Here is a 15,267-nt window from a genome sequence, read left to right as displayed (position 1 = left end):
CCATGGTGCTGGCAACAGAAAGTAATGGCCTTGGAGATCCAAGTTGAAATAGTCTGTTTGGACACAGCCTTCCCTAGTGCTCTAGGGTGAAAAGATATGAAAAGTTGGTCAGTCTTTCTGATAGACTTAGTGCTGTGGAGGTAGAATATAATTTGTCTGTGAACATCAAGGTAACGAAGTACTCTTTCACTTCTTTCTTGTGGGTTTGGATAAGAAACAGGCAAGTGGATGGCCTGATTGAGAGACAGGTCATTGACTACCTTGGGCATGAAAGATGGATTTGTCCTGAGGGTAATCTTGTCTTTATGAAAGACAAGAAAGGGAGGGGTAGCCATTATTGCCTGGAGCTCTGATATCCTTTTGACTGAAGTGATAGCCACTAGAAGGACTGTCTTCCAGGTGGAAAGCTTTAGGGAAGCTTGATCAGCAGGCTCAAAGGGTGGCAGTGTAAGCTTCTCCAGAACATAGTTGAGATCCCAAGGAGGAGGAGCAGGTTTCCCGGGGTGGGTCTGAGATGTAGGACCTCTTTGAGGAAGAGCTTCGAAGGGAGCCTGGATGCCAAGGTGGGATCCATGAGTAGGCATGCAGAGATAGCAGACAGGTGTGCCTTAACAGATGAGTAGGCCAAGCTGGTCTGAAGTAACTCACACAAATAAGACAGCACCAGGGGGATGTCGCTTGTAAGCAGATCCAGCTGCTTATTTTGACACCAAGTAATGAACCTTTTCCACTTGGACAGGTATGATTTTCTAGTGTTAGGTTTCCTAGCCTCCTACAGGACATTGAGCACATCCTCACTGTAAAGGTGTCTGTATGGGATCAGAAGCCTATCTGCCACAGGGTAAGGTGTAGCAGCTGCCACTGTGGGTGGATTAAAGATCCCTTGTGCTGTGTGAGAAGGTCCATTCTGTGTGGTAACTTGTGGTGACTGACCTTGGACAATTGAAGGAATTAGGGGAACCAATGCTGTCGGTGCCAGTAGGGAGTCACCAACAAGATTTTCGGATTGTCCTGCTGAATCCGTAGCAGGACCCTCTGAATGAGAGGGAAGGGGGGAATGCATAAAGGTATTTCCCCTTCCATGAGATAGGGAAGGCATCTACTGCCAGTGCCTGTGGGTCTGGTGTCCTGGTGCACTATCCAGGAAGTTGTCTGTTGTTGGCAGAGGTAAACAGGTCTATTTGAGGTGTACCCCATCTGTGGACCATGTCCAGGAAGATATCCCTTTGAAGCATCCATTCATGATTGTTTGTGCTGGTTCTGCTCAAAAAATCTGCTTGGGAGTTGTGGAAAGTGGGAATGTATGCTGCTTTAAGGGTATTTCCCTGTGAAGTGGCTACTTCCCACACTAGTATAGCAAGTCTGCAGAGTAGGTTTGACTTGGTCCCTCCTTGTTTGTTGATATACCACAGGACTGTGATGTCTGTGTATATCAGGAGAGATCCCTTCCGAAGGAAAGGAGAGAATGTCTGAAAGGCTAGGAGGATTGCCCTCATTTCTTTGGCATTAATGTGTTCTGTTTTCTGCCTGTATTTCTACATACCTTGAACTTTTCAGTGGCCAAGAGTGGCCCCCACTCCAGGTCTGAGGTGTCTGTATGCATGACCTGAGAAGGTTGAGATGGTTGGAAGGGGAGTCTGGGGTAGAGATTCACCTGCGCCAACCACCATAAGATCTCCTGTTTTAAGCATGGAAGCAATGGCACAATGTGCTCCAGTGGATAGTTGTGCTGATTCCAGACAGAGCGTAGGTACCACTGTAGTTTTCCCATGTGTAACCAAGCTAGGGGTAGCATGGAAATGGTAGGTGCCATATAACCCAGAATCTTGCGGTACTGCCTTGTAGTCAGATGAGGGGAGTGTAGAATTCCTTTCAGGTGTTCTGTAAGAATGCTTCCATCAAGTCTGTGCAGAATCTGCACTCTAAGAACGCAATGTCGTGGGTCTGTGTGAGGTTGGACTTTGAGAAGTTTATTTGGAACCCAAGAGGCTGTAGGAGAGACACCATGAACTGGATATAGGTTAGGAGTGTTTTTTTTGCTGACAGCCTGTACAAGCATGTCATTCAGGTATGGGAATATGTGTATCCCTTTTGTCCTGCAAAAGGCCATTACCAGGGCCAGGCATTTGGTGACGATTCTGGGTGCGGTTGAAAGTCCAAAAGGCAAGGCAGAAACCTGCCACTAAGAATCTTAAGTATTTTCTGTGTGTGGGTCTTATGGGAATGTGTAAGTAGGCCTCCTTGATGTCTAGTGTAGTTAGGAAGCCTTTGCACATAATAAAAGGGAATAGAACTGGCAGGGTTAGTTAGCATTTTTTTAAGTTGGCACCTTTAAGAAAGGATTGAGCCTTGAAAGGTCTAGGATGGGTTTCCATGGCCATTCTTTGCTGGGAACCAAGAAATTCCTTTAGTAGAACCCTTTTCCAAATTGGGAGGGAGGAATCCTTTTTATAGTGCCCTGATTTAAAAGGGACTGTAGTACTGGTAGCAGGAGGGGCAGTTGGTGATCAGGAGGTTGTGGCTTGCCTAGACTTACTGGAGTGGTTATCCATGACAGGTAGTAACTGTCTTGGAGGATGGAAAGGACCCACTTGTCTGAAGTGACCAGATTCCAAACAGGAAGGCAATGGGAAAGGTGAGCAGACAGTGGGATGGAAGAAGCTGGTGGGGGAGGCAGGAGTGACAGGTAGTCAGGCACTACCTGCCCTGTCCTGAAAAGGTGTCCTTTGACTAGAGGAGGGAGGTGCTCTAGCTGAAGGATTTTTCTTTCTTGCTTGCCTGTGTCTAGTTTAAGGAACAGGATTGGAGTGTTTCCTGATGAACTGTGTATTCGCAGGATAGTTCCTGTAAATTTTAGGTACAGGGAAAACTAGCAGATGTTTATGATCCTGCATCTCTTTTCCTTTTTGTTGCAGGGATTTGAAAAGATCTGCTACTTTTGAGCCAAATAAGGCAGCATTGTCAAGTGGTGCATCATTGAGCTTAGCTCTGAAATCATCTGGCAGGGGGTGCAAGTACAGCCATGAGTATCTGCAAAGTGCAGAAGCCGAAGCTGCTGACCTTGCTGAGGATTCTGTAACATCATAGCTACATTTAATTGAATGCCTGGTGACTTGGGACATAAGGGCCAGTAGGGAAGACATAGCTGATTTGGCTGAGGAGTCTGGAATGCCTGTCAACAGTTTGGTGGCAGAGACTAGAAGAGACAGGGCGTACTTTGCCATATGAGTCTGATAATTAGTAGTTCTAAATACAAAGTGGAAGGGGTGTAAAGCTTTTTGCCTAACCTTTCCATAGTTTTGCTGACTTTGTCAGCAGTAAAGATGATGGTGGTAGGCAAGAGTTTGGAAGCTTTGTCTCTGGAGACAGAAATGGTAGCATGATCTGCAGGAGGGCACTTAATCAAGTGTTTAGCTGAATCTGGGACTTTGTACAGTCTGTCTGCTCTATGAGGAGCAGGAGGTTGTGATTGAGAGATGCAGAAGAAAAGGCATCTAAAAAGGGAGGCAGTATAGCAGCAATGGCCGAATGGCTTGGTGTTTCCATTTGAATGAGGTCATAGTACCTCTTTTGCATTTCAGACATGTCTATGGATTCCCATTTGAAGTGTTCCTTCATTTTAAAAGTAGTATCAGAGAAGGTCAAATCTTCAACAAAGGAATCTGGGTCTATAGATTCTTCCTGTGGGGATACATATCCCAAGGGAGAAGAGAGTTGTGAATTATAAGAGAAGACATCATCTGAGGAATCTGAACAGATGTCCTCTTCCCTAGTAACTGTCTCTGCAGGCTGAGGCCTAGGACTAAGGAGAGGAGGAGAAGATGCAGGAGCAGAAGCAGCTGATGTAGGCCTCAGGGCCATGAAAGCTGAGAAAAGGCTTTGGCTAAGGCTGGCTGACAGATATGCTTATTTTTTTTCTCATCTTGAGAGTCGCAATGGGCATCTGTTTAGGAGCGGGAATCAAAGTCTGAGGCAGGAATCGGAAGATTTCCCTGAACATGCAGGTTCTCCCCAGCATCCAAAACAGTCACCGGTATAGCCTCTGCATCTGTGCTCTCACTCACTGGTAGTACGACTTTCTCAGAGGTACCCACATCTGGTGCAGCAGATCTGGGTCCAGATCCAGAGACCAGGCCAATGTCGGTCACAGACTGTGGATCGGCTGGAAAAGGCTCTGCAAGAGTTATAGGCCGCAAAGATCTGGCCTTCTTTTTTGGCGGGTCAGAGGTGACATCTGATGAGCCCTCCATATGCAAAGCAAGTTGTTTTAGACACTGGTTCTCTAAGTACAAATTGAGCACAAGTAAATGACTGCGCAACACTTTTGGAATGAATGCCTGGCAAATAGGGCAGCCCTTATAATCGTGTGACTGTCCGAGACAGAACAAACACTTATCATGGGTGTCTTTATGAGACATCTGACAGCCGCACTGACATCTATCCTTTCTGGATGACATGAAAAGGTTGTAATACAAAAGGAATAACTTTAAAGGTTCCCAGCAGGGTACTTAGCTTGAAACCTGAATTGGTCATCAGCAAAAGCAGGAACACCTGACGTATGACTGGCGGCTGGAAAGTACTGAGGGCTGGTAGGTGCCAAGGTCACTTTTATGGCCCAGTTACTCTCGCCTAGACCTGATATCTCGTGTACCTAGGGGGGACTAAAAGCTTTTGGATACTGGACGTACATATGCGAGACTAGAAGGGTAAACCTGTATGCAGAATACTGCAACATAGGAACAGAAGGACATAAATGTTCTAAGCATGCAGTCAGTCGTGAGGGATTTCGGCATCCAGATTGATAGCAGCCTAACTTTTGATCACCATGTTGCTTCCATTGTACAGTAAGCTTTCTACATGGCCCACCTCATAAGTAAGGGTATGTCATCCAGGAACAAGGAGATCATAATATCCCTGTATTCTTCCCATATATGGCCCATTATTGAGTACAATGCCCCATTTGGCATGTACCTCACAAAGCACATGCAGCAGCTGGAGAAACCACAGAGATTTCTCACCAGGAGAATCCAGGGCCTCAAAATTCTGCCATACACAGATAGGCTAAAAGCCTTATCCCTCTACTCTGCTTCATGCAGTCTCCTCAGAGGTGACTTCTGTCTGGCATACAAGGCAATCTCAGACCCTGCCTTGATGTGACTGATGCATATCCGGAAGTCAAGCTTCTCTCGCGTAACCCGCACATGCAACCTCAACCTGGTCTATGACATCAATAGGACTTGCTGGTGGGACACATTTGTATCCCAGAGACTCCCCCGTCTATGGAACAGACTCACTCTCCATGTCAAGCAGAGTACCTCTTTGCCCCTTTTTAAGCACAATCTAGATAACTGGATGGGAAACAGAAAATACATCCCTGGGATTCCACCCATGTTCCTGCTGGACAGGGGCATCGGACGCTGATTTGTCTATGCATGGGCTAAACTCTTAGTTAGGCTTTTAAGGGCCTCAGGGCCAATAGCCTAGTAACTTCCTATGATTCTATGATCCTAACAAAATTGTAATTTCTTTTTCCACAAAATGGCTGTCATGGGGCCTGCCACATTGTGCAGCACTGTTCTGCAATTTTGCATCAAAATATGTCCAACCTTGTCTTCTTTAATTTGTGCTATGTGTTTTTTTTCCAGTTATTCTTCCTCAGTCAGCAGTCCTGTACTTCTCATGAAAGGGCAACTTATTTCATTGTTCTGCCCATTTCTTTTGCAACAAACTTAGCAGTGGGATCAACTGAAACAACTGAGTAGAAAGGACATTTTCTCAAAAACACCTCAATTAACAGTTACAGAAATGTACAACACTCCTGCAGATCATATATAATGTACACACTGCAAGAATGAGCCAGGTAAAAAAAATGCATCACACTAAATAACCAGTTCTTCACTGCTTGTCACAGTGAAGTGATGCAATCACACTGTCAGCAAAGAAAAAGCTGTAAATAAAAGAAGCAGAGAGAGAGATTTCTTTCAGTGCATATAACCCTCCCCCAAGCTAGTGAAAGCTGAATTTTCAGACTAAAATCAGCATGACAGTCAGCAATGGAATCACATGGGTCTTGACAGTTCCTAGCATCCACTGACATCAGCACATGGGCAGCACCCGAAAGGAAACAACTATAGATTTCCTTGTGTCTGTGGTATATCATGCAGGTGATAAATTCCTCTGCAAAACCACACATGTGGGAGGGCTTTCCCCTCCTTTGATTCCAAGGAAAGGAAAGTTTTATGAAGTACAGGGTGTTTCCTGATTACTAAACCAGACTGGAACCATCGTAGGAAGAAAATAAATCTTGGGATCGAGTTAAACTGTAAGTGTGGCATTTTCCTTTAAGCATCTGAAGAAATTGGCTGCTGAGGCTGCAAAAAGAGTTTTTGTAGTAGGTTGTGGTGTGAAGTAGTGTCAAAAGCATCGGATAGATTAAGGAAAAGTGTGGAGACCAAATTGCCCACACTTCTGTGGAGATTAATTGTACTAATGAAGCTAAACAGTGCTATCATGGTGACAAAAGCCATGATGAGTTGGGGAGAGGAGGTGGTTATCAGTAAGATGTTTAAGAAGGTGAGAACTGGAAACTTTAACTTGCTGTTAATAGGAGCTGATAAAAATGCAGAAATCAGAAGCTGAAATGAAGAAAAAGCTGTCTAAGTATGATACTTCTCAAGATGAGATGATTCAGAAATTAGAAGAGTTAGAAGACAGAGCATGCAGAGAAAGCTTGAGATTTTCTGCTGTAGATAAACTGGAAGGAACAGACTGTATTAATTTTATGAAAGCACAAATAAGCAACTGGACTGGTACTCCACATCAGCAGGATTTGTTACTTGAAAGGGGGCATCAAGTATATATTCCAAACCTGGCCTTTGAGAAACCAGCCAAGACCTAGATTAGTAGAGATGCCATTATACTAAAAGAAAGGGCCGATCTAGCTGAAGGGCAAAGTATTTAAAATTGGAGACAGCAGAGTGTTTGTAAAAAATGATTATTCACTGTACATCAGGCAGAACGAAAGAAAATTTATCCCAGCAATGAGAACATGTTGAGAGGCAGGTGTAATATTCAAGGTGCTATATCCAGCTGTCTTCAGAGTATTTTTTTCTGGAGGATCAAAGACATATGCCTGTGGGTGCAGCTGTCAGTTTGGGGCAATTTCCCATTTCTGGAGGGTTAAATTTCATTTGTTAAAAATTTACTTAATTTTGTGTGGTTGCTAAGTTTTATACTTGATTGGGTGTTCTGCAAATCTATTTTGTTTTTCATTTGAGGGTTTTCATTAAAACAAAAAGTTTTGGGAAATGTGATCAAGGTTCAAATGGAGATGATAAAGAAATAACTGTATAAACGATCAGCCTGTCAAATATTAGTGTAAAGTTGGAAATACACATTCAAAAAACTGTCATGCGTAATGAATGGAAACAGTAGCTTTTTATCATAATGACTATTCTGTCCATGGTATCTTGGAATTTGTAAACAGCTTTACAGGTATAGACAAAAAGGAAATAGTACTGAATTATAGGAAATGTAGGGTGCAAATTGCAATGCTGCAGGAGACACATTTGGAAAGAAATAAGCATGTAAATTTGACAAAGAAAGAATTTCAGAATATCAGGGACAAAAGAAAAGAAGACAAAAATACTGATTGCTAGATGGGGTTCCAACAGTGATACAAGAGAGGGGAAATACAATAATGGTAGATTTTTGTAGTAGTAAGGAGGTATTGGCAAGGGAGGAGGATTACACTAGGATGTACTTAAATTCCACCAAAAAATGTCATTGTGGAACTTAAGAAATTTTGGGGGGAAATAATCAGCTTTCAGCAGGAAATACTACTTATAGGAGGGTCTGGAACTTGATTTGTAAAATCAATGATGTACAGTTGGGACCTAGACGGAAACATGTAATAAAACGGTAGATTTCTGAATAAATTTATGAAAATATTTGATATAGAATACGTGAATTCAGTAATAGGAACTTGGACATAATTTACATATTATTTCTGAAGGTACAATAACTGGGGTAGACGAGACAGAAATTGTATTTCACACAAACGTGCATTTAACTGAAAGCTACACATTCAATAACTATTTCAAGTCATGCACTGATAAAAACCAAGAAAAAAATACAAGATAAGAGTAAAAATGAGACACCGGAGCTTTCCCACCTGCTTGGTAAAAAGAGAGAAATTTAAGGACTAGGGAGTGGAAATTATTCCAGAGTTATTAGAAGACAGAAATTTCTTCTCAAAGAACAGCTAGTGAGTTGGACAAAATTATAATGGAGTTTAAAATAGGGTAGAATTAAAAGAGAAAGAGATATGGTTAAGAAGAAATAGAAATTATTTAGAGAGGCTGACAATGTTTACTGCATTGCAGAATAAGGGAACTCTCACAAAATAAGAAGAACAAGAAAATAAGGAACGTACAGTTGTTTAAGAACGTACCATAATAGTAGACGTTCTACTGATCATTTCTGCAGTATTTTTAACAGATGGGCTGTAGCTCGCTGATGTCCAGCTGGGGTACCAAAGCTTTACATTCCCAGGACATACGTCTGGGTGATTACCTCGGGCATTGGGGTATAAAATTGGGCATATGTATGAGATCCTCAGTCTATCTCCAAGCGAGCAGCAGCCTAAAGAAAGCAAAGAAGGAGATAGTTCCAGCTAGGAGGAGTTCAGTTTGAAAAGCGTAAGCAAGTTCCTCTCAAAGGATGTAAAATCCTGGGATATTGGGTGTGTGCCTGTGTGTATAAGCCACAGTGTTTGTGCCAATAAGGAAAAAAGAGAAAGGGGGTAAGGTGGGAGTGAAGGAATACTGTAACATTAATCAGTATGAGATCTACTGTTATGGTAAGTTCTTACACAACTGTACTATGTCCTGACTGAGTCACTGTTGCATGATTCTTAACATAGGGGTGATTCCCAGAACTGTAGAGAAATAGAGTGCTAGGCTTAATAGGAAAAAAACAGGCAAAGAGTCTATGAGGCTAGAAAGAATACATCTAGTGAACAGTGTCCTGGACCTAAGAAAGTGTCTACCTTATAGTGATTTGTGAAGATGTGAACAGATGACTAGGCAGCTGCTTCTAAAATGAACCTGGTGTCCACTTCATTGAAGAAAGCACCTAATAAGGCCACTGCTCAAGTGGAGTGTGCTTTTGGACATGTGGGTAAAGTCTTTCCATGGTGAGAGTAGCAGAAGGAAAAAGCCATCAAGATCTAGGAAGCAATAGATTGTTTGGAAACTGGTTGTCCCAGCCTGAAATCCATAAAAGAGATGAATGGTTGATCTGTTTTTCTGATATCCTTAAACCTCAATTGTCTGTGCATGTCTAAAGAGTGTAATACCCCCATTCTTTCCCCTCACTCTGGGAGTTAGGAAAAAGGTAGGCAGACTGATTGCTTGCTAGACGGTAAGCTCACTAACTATTTGGCACTAAGGATGGATTAACCCTGAAGCTCACCCTGTCTTTGTGGAAGATAAGGACGTGTGGCATAGCCATAAGAGCATGGAGTTCTGACACCCTGTGGGATGAAGTCAATGCCAGAAGGAGCACTTTTTTCCAAGTGCAGAACTGTACAGTAGCTAAAGCAGTCAGTTTAAAAGCAGGTAAAGTGAGCTTTTCTAAAACAAAATTAACATCCCAAAAAGGGGTGAAAGGTTTCCTTGGATGTTTAAGGTGTAAACCTCCCCTGAGGAAAAATGTAACCTCTGTCCTGAACATGAGATGGGGCTCCAAAGATAGGCAAGTATTAATGGCAGATAAGTGAGCCTTAGTAGAAGAGTAGGCCTACCCTGAATGTAATAAGCACTGGAGTACAATGGGGTATCCGCTAGAAGAGGTTAGAGTTTGTGTTTAAGGTACCAGATGTCAAATCTCTTCCACTTGGTTATGTAAGACATTCTGGTGTTAGGCTTCCTGGCTTCTTGTAGGATTTGAACCACCTCTTCAGAAAAAAGTGTGTCTAGTAGGGATCAAAATCCTATTGTCCATAGAGTCTGGCCGAGTTATGTCATATTGGGATTTGGGGGGATTTTCCAGTAGCTTCTTTTTGATAGGTGAAAAATAAGCAGGCACCAGTGCTGTCTTAACCAGAAAGGTGCCAGATGCAGGAGTTTTGCATTTTGGATATTCCTTCTCAACCTTGAGAAGGAACCTTGGGAGCAGATGTAGAGGGGCTATGCATAAAGGAACTTCCCCATTCATTGGAAGAAGGCATCTGTCCTCCAGGCTTGAGTTGATGGATTCATTGTGCAGAAAAGTGGGAGCAGATGATGCTCAGAGGAGGAAAAGAGGTCTATCTGAGAGTTACAGCTTTGAACACTTCTGTGTTTAATGACCAATCATGAGGGTCCTCCAAGAGGAGCTCTTAGAGAGTTTGCAAAAACATTCTGTTGAGAGGGAATGTATGTTGCTGTAAGGTAAATATTCATTTAAGCTAGGTGCCAGGATTCCTGTGCTAGGTTACTCAGGAGATAGGATTGTGTGCTCCTATGTTTATCTACCACGTCACAGTGGTTTTGTCTGTGTATATCAACAGACTGCCTGGTTTCCAAAGATGTGAGAAAATCTGTAAGGCTTGTAGAAGTGCCCTCATTTCTTTTAGGTTGATGTGTTCTTTGAGTACACAGGCAGGCCACTTTCCTTGGACTCTGTGGCTCCTGTCCAAGCCTTCCATGCCCTGTCTGAAGCATCTGTAAACAGGACTTGGTTGTGTGGGACTTTAGTGAATGGGAGACCTGAGTTGAGCATAACATGGTTGCTCTACTAAAGGAGTTCCTTCTTGATGCAAGGAAGAACAGGAATGTTGGTATTGAGAGAGTGAGGGGGCTGGGATTACACTGACTTCAGACACCATTGTATTTCCTCATATGTAATCTGGACAGGGGCAGCACAGGGTTGTTGACAGCCATAAGTCCCAAGCCCCGAGAGCTTGTCTGGCCGAGAAATGATCCTCACTGGAAAGCATTACAAACTTGTCTGCTAGTGAGATAACCTTCTTCTGAAGAATAGAAACATGCATGGCAAATATGTCCAGACTGCATCCCAGAAATGTCATCTGTTGGGTGGGGATGAGCTGGGATTATTTGTAGTTGATGGTGAACCCCAGGAGAGTCAAATGACGCATGGCATAATGAAGGTACTTTACAACAGTGTCCCTGGATAAAGTCTGGACCAGATGGGTATACAGGTAAGGGAAGATTTATATGTCCTAAGTGCAGCAGTAAGCTACTACTGGAGCCAGACGCTTTGTGAAAACCCTTGGTCTGTAGAAAGACCAAGGTGCAAAACAGTCAATTGAAAATGTGATGATCTAGTAAAGAACCTGAGAAAATTTCTGCAGGAGGGGCAGACAGGGATATAAGATAAGCATCCATTAGGTCTAAGGATACTTGAAAACTTTGAGAAAGAGGGAAGGTAGAAGAGTTTGTAAGGATAGCATTTTGACGTATGCAGAGGTCCAGAATGAGTTTCCACTGATCCTCTTTCTTGGGAATCAGGAAGATCCTGGAGTAAACATCACTTTCCTGAAGAGGATGCGGGAACCTCTTCAATGGTTCCCTAGGCCAGTATGTCTTCCACAGTGGGGTCTAGCAGGTGAATCTGGTTGGGAGGAGGAGGAGGTATTCTCTTGGGAGATGGTTTACTTTCCCAAGACACAGAGTAACCTTCCTTGATAATGCCAAAGACCCACTTGTCTGAGGTAATTGCTTCCCAGACAGGAAAGGAAAGACAGAGAGAGTCTTTTTGAGATGGGAGGGGAATGGATGGGTAAGGTTTAGAGGTGAGGATAAGAGGTAAATAGTGAAAGGGGTCTATTACCAAACTGAGGCCTCCCACAATAGGTATCTCACCGAGTCTTTTTCTGGAAATCTTTTCTTAGGAATTTTCTTTGCCTATGAAGAGTTCTAGGATCTCTCTTAGTGAAGGAGGTGGATTTAACTGGATAATTTCTATGGTATCTGGGAAATACAGACAGCAGAAACTGATGGCAATCTTTTATTATCTTGCCCTGTTCCAGCAAAGCTTTGAAAAGACTGGCAACTTGTGAGCTAAAAAGGAGACTATTATCCAAGGGAGAGTCTAAAATCTTAGACTTGAAGTATTCTGGAAGAGGATGGCCTTGTAGCCAGGCATATTGCCTGATCACTGAACCCGAGGCAGCCACTGTGGAAGGGGCATCCACAGCATCAAAGCTGCACTTTACACTGTGCCTGGTTATTTCAGAAGTCCAGGCCACTGAAGACTGCTTGTTCTGTTTTGACTCTGCATATGGCTCTGTGATGCTCTTGCATGCAGTATAGAGAGTAAGTACTTGGTCATTTTGAGTTTGGTAGTTTATAGCTCTGAAAGCTAAGGTGAAGTATATACATTCTTATCCCACCTGTCTATTGCTGGACTGTCCATGTCATTGGGGAGAACATTAGTGCCAGGGATCAACTTGGAAGGTTTGTCTAAGGCCAGGGAAACTGCAGCTGGGTCTGACACAGGTTTTTTGTAGAGGTCCTTGAGTTTACCATGAACTTTGTAGAACATATCTTTCCTTTTTAAGGGAGGAGACTGAGAATCTGGAGCAAACGAATTGTCCTGAAAGGCATCCATGTAAGCATCTAGCACTGGGTGAACTGGAGGAGGAGCAGGGGTATCCATCTCTAATAAGTTGTAGTATCATTTGGCACCTCACACACCTATCTGGACTGTCACTGAAAATGTTTCATCATGCTCTGTAAGGTTTCTCCAAAGGAGGCCTCATCTAGGGGAGTCTGGGGATAGTGGGTCTCCCTCATCTGCAGAACTATGTTCTGGAAAGTGTAACCGGGACAGGTATTTGAGAGAAAGATTCAAATCCTTATCTGGCTCCTCATCAGAGGAGGAAGAATTTAAGGACTGTTTTGTGGTGTGGCCTGAGAAGGCTGAGCCACAAAGGATGGTGGCTTTACACACATGATTGCCTTGAACAACCTCTGAGAAAAATCAATCCATTCTTTTTCCATGAATGCAAGAAGGGACTTGAGTGTTTAAGTTTTGCCTTTTCTATTTAGGGTTGATGTCCACTTGAATAAGCTTAGGTTCTGAGCCTTGGCACATTTCTAGCAGGGAACTGGTAATCTCTTCCCACACAAGGACCTGAGGGATTCTTCAAGGGCCCTCTGAGATAAGTCATGGTTCATAAGAGGACTCAGTCATCTGCAAGTCCTCAGGAGCTGTACCAGCCTCCAGCAAGGTCTTTGTTGGGAGCTTGTGAGAAGACAACTGAAATACCCCAAGTTTGACCATGTCAGTGAATATGTCTGATTCTAAGATGATGGCAGAAGAATTCTCTCTCAGTCTCTTTTAATTTTTTTTCTCATGCAGGAGTCCGACATCTGTGCCTTCCAACATGGTAGAGTGGGAAAAGCATTTCAGTTGTTAGATCTTAAGGAAGGTATTCAGTGTGGATATCCTAGACCATAAGGTTTTTGGAATGAACAACAGATCGGATGGAACAAGATTTATACTTGTGTTTGGGACCTAGACAAAACAGGCACTTAGTGTGCAAGTCTTTGTATGGAATTTGTCTTCCTCACTCACACTTATCCCTCCTAGCTGACATCTAATAACAATTAGCAAAACAGTCAAAAGTTTAGAAGGAAGGATCCACAACTGGGCACTTATCTGATCTGAAAAGCAAAGTTACTGTACCAAGTGATCAAACAATTACAGTCTGTTCGGTACAATGACCTGTGTTCAGGTTGGTGGCAAGACAGTCTGAGAATCTCATATGTACATCCAATTTTATATCATATGCTTATGAGCTGAGGTCATCACCTGGCTGTATGGCCTATGAAGTTAAAGCTTTGGTACCCCGGCCAGATGCCAGCAAGCTGCAACCAATCTGGTAAGAATACTGGAGCAGTGACTCAGTCAGAACACTGCAGAATGCTAAAGACAGAATAAAGGAATATTTGGATAATATGTATGAGTTTAGTAAGACTGCTGTTAAGCAACTTTTTTTTTTTGATAATCCAAAGCATTAAAACTTTTATTGCAGTAACTTATGCAACATAAAGTAGAACGAGCTCTCACCAAAGTTAAGGAGCCTATGACAACAGAAATAAGTAGAGATCCTATGGCATTATTAGAGATATTTTGTAAATTGTACGAAAATTTGAATACAGCAGAGGAATATGGAAACCAAGAAAGAGGACAAATGGAACTATTTATGGTAGACATAATTATGCCAAGATTAGAGGATGATGAGGCTCAAACAACAATAGTTAAGACAGGAGGAGATGAGATAAAAATGGTGATGTATAATCAATCTGCAGACCTCTAGGAACAGACAGTATTCCTGTGGAAATTTGGAAGTTAGGATGGAAGAAAGTGATAAAGATCTGAAAATTTTGTTTAATAATATTTTTAAAGGAGGGGAAGCACCAACGTCTTGGAAGAAACCTATGGTGGCTATATTACCCAAGACCTTTCAGACACAGTCACATATACACCCATATCAATTTTAAACTATGATAATAAAGTGTTTATGTCCACACTAGCTAAAAGAATGGTAAATATGGTTCTGTGGAGGGGAAGCAAACATTTGACAACATGAACAGAACAATGATGGTCCACAGAGAAGAAAACATAGCTATTGTTAGTGAGTCTTGATGCAGAGAAAGCATTCAACAGAATAAGCTGGGATTTTATGAGTAGGGCAATAGAAGTATTTGGATTTCCTGATACAAGAATGCAGTTAATTAAGAGGATATATAAAGGATCAGAGGCAAGAATGAAAGTGGAAGGGTTCCTCTCTGATACATTACACTTAAAAAGAAGAACCGGGTAGGAGTGTCCTCTTTCCCCTTTGTTATTTGTTTTATATTAACAGCCACTGGCAAAGAAAATTAGGAACTCAGAAATTCAAGGATACAACTGGTATCTAGAAAAGCTGGTGTTATTGCAGATGATATCATTTTGTACTTAATAAATCCAGAAAAGGAAGTCTCAGTGTTGTGGAATATTTTGAGACAGGTTCAAGTCTTTTCAGAATATAAAATTAATGGAGATAAAACAAAGGCTACAGCTATAAATTATGTACCCACTCATGACTTGGCTCAGCAATACCCATACATTTATGGGGACATGATAACATTAAGTATTTAGTAGTGTGGATTAAAAAGGATTCTGTTATGACAGCTGAAGTTACGTGGAAAAAGACTAAACAAAAAATACAAAAATTGAGAAACAGGAAGCTGTTATTTATGGATATGGATAGCC

General features: G+C 42.3%; 1 protein-coding gene across 1 annotated transcript in view; it reads right to left on the bottom strand.

Annotated features, from left to right (window-relative positions):
• The window catches only part of LOC122815567 (protein mono-ADP-ribosyltransferase PARP12-like), a 991,743-nt gene that overhangs the window by 349,127 nt on the left and 627,349 nt on the right, over positions 1-15,267 (bottom strand). The gene's annotated exons all lie outside the window — the stretch shown is intronic.

The sequence above is a fragment of the Protopterus annectens genome, chromosome 11.part0 (assembly GCF_019279795.1).
Source record: "Protopterus annectens isolate FY-2018-M chromosome 11.part0, PAN1.0, whole genome shotgun sequence".
Classification (NCBI taxonomy): domain Eukaryota; kingdom Metazoa; phylum Chordata; order Ceratodontiformes; family Protopteridae; genus Protopterus; species Protopterus annectens.
The sequence above is the reverse complement of the archived record's forward strand: the minus strand, read 5'-3'. Positions and strand labels throughout refer to the sequence as shown.